This window comes from Pectinophora gossypiella, chromosome 15, assembly GCF_024362695.1.
Source record: "Pectinophora gossypiella chromosome 15, ilPecGoss1.1, whole genome shotgun sequence".
Taxonomy (NCBI): Eukaryota; Metazoa; Arthropoda; class Insecta; order Lepidoptera; family Gelechiidae; genus Pectinophora; species Pectinophora gossypiella.
In genome coordinates this window covers 15,582,640-15,590,721 of record NC_065418.1, presented here as the reverse complement: position 1 = coordinate 15,590,721, position 8,082 = coordinate 15,582,640, and the positions used below count along the sequence as shown (strand labels likewise).

The 8,082-nt window shown below is 35.9% G+C and overlaps 1 long non-coding RNA gene across 20 annotated transcripts; it reads right to left on the bottom strand.

Annotated features, from left to right (window-relative positions):
* Nucleotides 1-3,373: 3,373 nt before the first annotated feature.
* Nucleotides 3,374-7,744, bottom strand: LOC126373006 (uncharacterized). 20 transcript variants are annotated; one of them, XR_007567254.1, is made up of 6 exons: nucleotides 6,509-6,941; nucleotides 5,648-5,893; nucleotides 5,402-5,524; nucleotides 5,156-5,278; nucleotides 3,927-4,787; nucleotides 3,374-3,803 (listed from the first exon to the last, which is right to left on the bottom strand). It is a non-coding gene; the product is annotated as an uncharacterized LOC126373006 (long non-coding RNA). The 20 variants fall into 20 exon arrangements; XR_007567260.1 differs by lacking the exon at nucleotides 5,648-5,893 and adding an exon at nucleotides 5,894-6,016 and having other exon boundaries at nucleotides 3,375-3,803; XR_007567266.1 differs by lacking the exon at nucleotides 5,402-5,524 and having other exon boundaries at nucleotides 3,375-3,803; nucleotides 3,927-4,664.
* Nucleotides 7,745-8,082: the final 338 nt, after the last annotated feature.

The following is an 8,082-nucleotide window of genomic DNA, read 5'->3' as shown; positions in this document are numbered from 1 at the left end:
CAGGGGAAATAGATTCAAATCGGTATTTGTTACAAAATAATTTATTATTTTACAAAATCCATTCTGACTCTCAACCTTTATTATACGTCCCAAAAAGATCCAGATTTAATCTGCTGCGACTTTTTCATGACGAAAATTGTCATGTGGGATGCGATAAGACTATTCATAAAATTCGAGAATGTTTTTGGTTCCCTCAAATGACAGCATTTGTAAAAAAGTATATAGCCCACTGTTTAGTTTGCATTGAACGAAAAAGTCATTCTGGTCCTAAGCAGGGCTTATTGCATCCCATCAACAAAACTCCTATACCTTTTCATACTATCCATCTTGATTGCACTGGTCCTTTCCCTCAAACTCCTGAAGGTTATAAACATATTTTACTTATAGTTGATGGCTTCACGAAGTTTTGTCTTTTAAAACCTCTAAAAACCCTCAATGCACAGGAACTTGTACCCATTATTCGGGATACTATAACAACGTTTGGCACTCCTTCGCTAGTTATTACTGATCGGGGCACAAATTTCAGCTCTACTCAAATCAGGTCTTTGTTTCACGACTTACAAATAGAACACCACATGATTGCCACAGGAACACCTCGAAGTAACGGTCAGGTCGAACGATACGTAACTACCGTGACAGACATGTTAAATACCACATGTAATGGTTCGTCAGATTGGCCGAGCGGGTTGTGGAAAGTCCAGCAGTCTATCAATACAACTATTCAAAAATCAACTGGATTTACCCCGATCCGCTTGCTAATCGGTTGTAACGCGAATATCCCTTGTATTCAGTCCCGAATTGATGATGCCAATATTCCGGAAGCCAGTATAAACACTCAAACTGATAGAGAATTAGCCCGACAGCGATTAATTTTGGAATCTGAAAAATTTAAAACACGCTTTGATCCAGTGAGACGCGATAACAAATCTTTTCAAGTAGGTAACATGGTTTACGTAAGCCAAAATCATAGACGTCTGGATAAGTTAAGTCCGCGATTTAAAGGTCCCTATGAAATATTGACACTACTTGATAATGATCGGTACACTCTAAGAGGGTTAGGAAATCTTAGGAATATAACTGTAGCCAAAGAAAAATTAAGACTATGGCCTGGAGAATTGATAGACACTGATGATACTGTTGCTGAAGATGCCAGTAGATAAATGTGATTTACTTAACTATAATTATATTGATTAAGGTCTTATAAAATAAGCATGATGTAAGCAAAAAAAAAATGAAATTGAAATGAGAACTAGACTGAGAAATTGATTGATCGATAGGTTATCGTACATAATTTTGTTAATGTAATCAAAAGAATGAGAATAAATATGATGTATTTAAATCAAATGTGAATGTGATGAATATAGTAATAATGTAAAAAGACTGATGTAATTAGAATGAGAGTTGAGCAAAACGATGTAATTATAATGTGAGATACCTAGTTAATGATGTAACAAATATGATGTGTATACTACAATGAAAGATGGAAGGTAAATTAAATTGGTAATAACAATGTAAACAATATGAAAATAAATAAACTTATTGAAAAAAAAAAGCGTTTTGGAATGTAAGTACTCCGAGAGCGGAGTACATGTCAGTATGGCCGTGAGAGGATAATCATATCTATGTAGTAATTTATAATGCATTTACGCAGATGTGGCTAATTATTTACATACTTACTTGAATTTTAACTCCAATACTAAACGTCAACAACAATGTGTCACACTATTGTCCACAACGAATTTAGAACGAATGACAAATATCGATTTGTCGTAGTTTACTGGTAATTCACATTTCAGTTTTAAATTACTTGTATAATCTCTTAGTTCATCATAACTAATCATTAAATTAAATTGACGTAATTTACTTATTTTGTTCGTTTAGATTAGCTTTATTGGGAAGTAGTATGACTTGCAAATAGAACAACATTTATTTAGGCAAAGTAATAACTATAATTGATTATGAAATTATTAATTATTGTTATAATTATGATACGTATTTTTAGATAGTTTTTAGTGAAAAACATTTTGTTTCAAGTTCTTAAATATTACCGATATTGTACAACCGTTCTGATTGGTCTAGAGTGATGTGTCATATTCTAGTGGAAGGGCCACAAAGTCTATAAAAGGGCTGCAATCTGGCAATCGAGACTGATTTGACGTTGAAAAGCCGACACGACTGGATCCTCCTGCTACGTAAGTTAAGTAACATTTGTATATTATTATCTTTTACCTAGTGTGTCTATGTTATTTAAATGCTACTTGTGAGAATTATTATGTGGTAAGGCTGAGCCAATATTCTTGTTTCATTAATATAATATTATATATATGTTCCTATTTTTATTGTTTTATTCCCAAGTCCTGGAGTTTCATTTTGACAATACTCGTACCATCTATCTAGGAAAACCTACAAATACAAATATTGACTAATAAGCTTATTTATGAGAATATAGCTTCTTAAATATTAAGATATACATTTTATTATATTATATATTACCAAGTATTTTCTGACAAAGTCAACAACCAAGCCATAATCATAATATTGATCTTGGCTCCTCACTTCACATTTATGTTTTTGATTGGATATCATTACTTTTTGTAGGTACTTACCTACTTAAACGGAAATACCTAAGTAGGTACCTAAAGAATGAAAAAATTGGGTGGTAAATAGGTATTAAACTCGTTTTAGATTCACGTAAAGTTAAAAAAAAAAGTCAGTAAAATGGATGAGAGTTGTGTTGTATGGTGGGCGAAAAGCTGACAACCTATCACCGCTAAACACATGTTCCAACTTGCTTACCTACCCTTCACAGTACTTGTCGAATGTGGCATCAAGTGGTTCTATGATCACTTAGTGCTCTGCCTACCCCGATAAAGCATATATGCGTGATTATATTTAATGTTGTATGCAGGGTTCGAAAGGATAATTTTATTATCAATGATATTTATCATGACAATTATCGTGATAATAACAGGTTGATATGTATTAGTGATGGGCCGAACGTGGGTTGAACCTAATTCGAACTTCGGCCGAACATTCGATTTAAGACAACGCCGAAGTACGGTTGGTATTCCCGCCTTTTCTTCAATGATTCACGTTACGAATTGTTAACGCGATCGCTTGCTGTTTGTTGTTGTCCCTGCCGCCCGCTACCCGCCCCCACGTCACCGAGCTGGCCAGCCGCTCATTATTGCGTCATCCGTGACACGAGTGAAATAGTTAAAATACTCAAAAAGTTATTAAAACAGTGCTGTATGGAAGTACTGCATGTAAGAACAATGAGTGGCCGAAAAATATCAGGTGTTTGGACTTTCTTTTTAGAAGTAAACGAACCAAACAAAGTAAAATGTAGTTTGTATGCGAGTCACTAATATCTCGTGGTGGTAGTAATTCTGAGTTTTATTAAAATAATGCCAACCATCCAACCTTCGACCAACCTTCATGAATCGATCAAATATACAGTTTTCTAAGCGTTGCCACTCATAGTCAATACATTTGCATAAAGTTTTCCCTAAAGTAGTAAGTTTCGCCTAAGAATGCTGTCGACTCCTTTCACCAACCTTCATGAATCGGTCAAATATACAGTTTTCTAAGCGTTGCCACTCATAGTCAATACATCTGCATAAAGTTTTCCCCAAAGTAGTAAGTTTCGCCTAAGAATGCTGTCGACTCCTTCCAAAAACCTTCATGAATCGATCAAATATACAGTTTTCTAAGCGTTGCCACTCATAGTCAATACATCTGCATAAAGTTTTCCCCAAAGTACTAAGTTTCGCCAAAGAAAGCTGTCGACTCCTTTCACCAACCTTCATGAATCGGTCAAATATACAGTTTTCTAAGCGTTGCCACTCAAAGTCAATACATTTGCATAAAGTTTTCCCTAAAGTAGTAAGTTTCGCCTAAGAATGCTGTCGACTCCTTTCACCAACCTTCATGAATCGGTCAAATATACAGTTTTCTAAGCGTTGCCACTCATAGTCAATACATTTGCTTAAAGTTTTCCCTAAAGTAGTAAGTTTCGCCTAAGAATGCTGTCGACTCCTTCCAACAACCTTCATGAATCGATCAAATATACAGTTTTCTAAGCGTTGCCACTCATAGTCAATACATTTGCATAAAGTTTTCCCTAAAGTAGTAAGTTTCGCCTAAGAATGCTGTCGACTCCTTTCACCAACCTTCATGAATCGGTCAAATATACAGTTTTCTAAGCGTTGCCACTCATAGTCATTACATTTGTATAAATTTTTCCCCAAAGTAGTAAGTTTCGCCTAAGAATGCTGTCGACTCCTTCCAACAACCTTCATGAATCGATCAAATATACAGTTTTCTAAGCGTTGCCACTCATAGTCAATACATCTGCATAAAGTTTTCCCCAAAGTAGTAAGTTTCGCCTAAGAATGCTGTCGACTCCTTCCAACAACCTTCATGAATCGATCAAATATACAGTTTTCTAAGCGTTGCCACTCATAGTCAATACATTTGCATAAAGTTTTCCCCAAAGTACTAAGTTTCGCCAAAGAATGCTGTCGACTCCTTTCACCAACCTTCATGAATCGGTCAAATATACAGTTTTCTAAGCGTTGCCACTCATAGTCAATACATTTGCATAAAGTTTTCCCTAAAGTAGTAAGTTTCGCCTAAGAATGCTGTCGACTCCTTTCACCAACCTTCATGAATCGGTCAAATATACAGTTTTCTAAGCGTTGCCACTCATAGTCATTACATTTGCATAAATTTTTCCCCAAAGTAGTAAGTTTCGCCTAAGAATGCTGTCGACTCCTTCCAACAACCTTCATGAATCGATCAAATATACAGTTTTCTAAGCGTTGCCACTCATAGTCAATACATTTGCATAAAGTTTTCCCAAAGTAGTAAGTTTGACCTAAGGATGCTGTCGACTCCTTTCACCAACCTTCATGAATCGATCAAATATATAATTTTCTAAGCGTTGCCACTCATAGTCAATACATTTGCATAAATTTTACCCCAAAGTAGTAGGTTTCGCCTAAGAATGCTGTCGACTCCTTCCAACAACCTTCATGAATCGATCAAATATACAGTTTTCTAAGCGTTGCCACTCATAGTCAATACATTTGCATAAAATTTTCCCCAAAGTAGTAAGTTTCGCCTAAGGATGCTGTCGACTCCTTTCACCAACCTTCATGAATCGGTCAAATATACAGTTTTCTAAGCGTTGCCACTCATAGTCAATACATTTGCATAAAGTTTTCCCTAAAGTAGTAAGTTTCGCCTAAGAATGCTGTCGACTCCTTCCAACAACCTTCATGAATCGGTCAAATATACAGTTTTCTAAGCGTTGCCATTCATAGTTAATACATTTGCATAAAGTTTTCCCCAAAGTAGTAAGTTTGGCCTAAGAATGCTGTCGACTCCTTTCACCAACCTTCATGAATCGGTCAAATATACAGTTTTCTAAGCGTTGCCACTCATATTCAATACATTTGCGTAAATTTTACCCCAAAGTACTAAGTTTCGCCTAAGAATGCTGTCGACTCCTTCCAACAACCTTCATGAATCGGTCAAATATACAGTTTTCTAAGCGTTGCCACTTATAGTCAATACATTTGCATACATTTTACCCCCAAATAGTAAGTTTGGCCTAAGAATGCTGTCGACTCCTTCCAACAACCTTCATGAATCGATCAAATATACAGTTTTCTAAGCGTTGCCACTCATATTCAATACATTTGCGTAAATTTTACCCCAAAGTACTAAGTTTCGCCTAAGAATGCTGTCGACTCCTTCCAACAACCTTCATGAATCGGTCAAATATACAGTTTTCTAAGCGTTGCCATTTATAGTCAATACATTTGCATACATTTTACCCCTAAATGGTAAGTTTGGCCTAAGAATGCTGTCGACTCCTTCCAACAACCTTCATGAATCGATCAAATATACAGTTTTCTAAGCGTTGCCACTCATATTCAATACATTTGCGTAAATTTTACCCCAAAGTACTAAGTTTCGCCTAAGAATGCTGTCGACTCCTTCCAACAACCTTCATGAATCGGTCAAATATACAGTTTTCTAAGCGTTTCCACTTATAGTCAATACATTTGCATACATTTTACCCCTAAATGGTAAGTTTGGCCTAAGGATGCTGTCGACTCCTTTCACCAACCTTCATGAATCGATCAAATATACAGTTTTCTAAGCGTTGCCACTCATAGCCAATACATTTGCATAAATTTTATCCCGATGTAGTAAGTTTGGCCTAAGAATGCTGTCGACTCCTTCCAACAACCTTCATGAATCGATCAAATATACAGTTTTCTAAGCGTTGCTACTCAAAGTCAATACATTTGCATAAATTTTATCCCGAAGTAGTAAGTTTGGCCTAAGAATGCTGTCGACTCCTTCCAACAACCTTCATGAATCGATCAAATATACAGTTTTCTAAGCGTTGCCACTCAAAGTCAATACATTAGCATAAATTTTATCCCGAAGTAGTAAGTTTGGCCTAAGAATGCTGTCGACTCCTTCCACCAACCTTCATGAATCGATCAAATATACAGTTTTCTAAGCGTTGCCACTCATAGTCAATACATTTGCATACATTTTACCCCTAAGTAGTAAGTTTGACCTAAGGATGCTGTCGACTCCTTTCACCAACCTTCATGAATCGATCAAATATAAAATTTTCTAAGCGTTGCCACTCATAGTCAATACATGTGCATAAAGTTTTCCCTAAAGTAGTAAGTTTGGCCTAAGAATGCTGTCGACTCCTTCCAACAACTTTCATGAATCGATCAAATATACAGTTTTCTAAGAGTTGCTACTCAAAGTCAATACATTTGCATAAATTTTATCCCGAAGCAGTAAGTTTGGCCTAAGAATGCTGTCGACTCCTTTCTTCAACCTTCATGAATCGATCAATGTTATTCCCAAGTTGTAAGTTTGGCCTAAGAATGCTGTCGACTCCTTCCACCAACCTTCATGAATCGATCAAATATACAGTTTTCTAAGAGTTGCTACTCAAAGTCAAAACATTTGCATCATTTTTACTACTAAGTAGTAAGTTGGGCCTAAGAATGCTGTCGACTCCTTCCACCGACCTTCATGAATTGATCAAATATACAGTTTTCAGATTAGTGATGGGCCGAATGTGGATTGAACCGAATTCGAACTTCGGCCGAACATTCGGTTTAAGACAACGCCGAATGAAGTTCGGTTGATATTCCCGCCTTTTCTTCAATGTTTCACGTTACGAATTGTTTACGCGATCGCTTGCAGTAGCCCCCACGTCACCGAGCTGGCCTGCCGCTCATTATTGCGTCATCCGTGACACGAGTGAAATAGTTAAAATACTCAAAAAGTTATTAAAACAGTGCTGTATGTAAGTGCTGCATGTAAGAACAATGACTGGGTGAAAAATATCAGGTGTTTGGACTTTCTTTTTAGAAGTAAATGAACCAAACAAAGTAAAATGTAGTTTGTATGCGAGTCACTAATATCTCGTGGTGGTAGTAATTCTGAGTTTTATTTAAATAATGCCATTGACTTTGAGTACCTACTCAAGAAAAAATAATTCCTTAACACATTTACATAATTAACACATAAATAACTCCATAATACATTTCACCTAACTAAACCTATAATCAAATTATGTAAATGAACATATTTATTTTTTATGAACGTTCTACCCCGCAAGGGATCTGGGCGTGACATGTATGATAACTCGCTCGTCAACCTAATGACGAATTTCGGCCGAAATTCGGTTCACAAAACCGAACCGAGAATGATTAATTCGGTTAAACCTGCCGAATTTCGGTTAAACCGAATGTGAAACGAACTTCGGCCCATCCCTAATTTTTTTGTTTTTATCAATTGATAAATATCAATTGATAAAAACAAAAAAATGCACTCTTGAATGTGTATGTTGATGAAGACTATAAAATCAAAACTACTAAGTATTTTTGACTACAACAAAAACGAGTGTATTTCTATACATACAGGCTTTACTGAGACAATATTTCAAGCGATTTTCCATACCTAATAATATTCTTCATTAGGTATTTATCTTAAGCGTTCATAATAGAATTTCATTATTTAAAAATTGCCAGT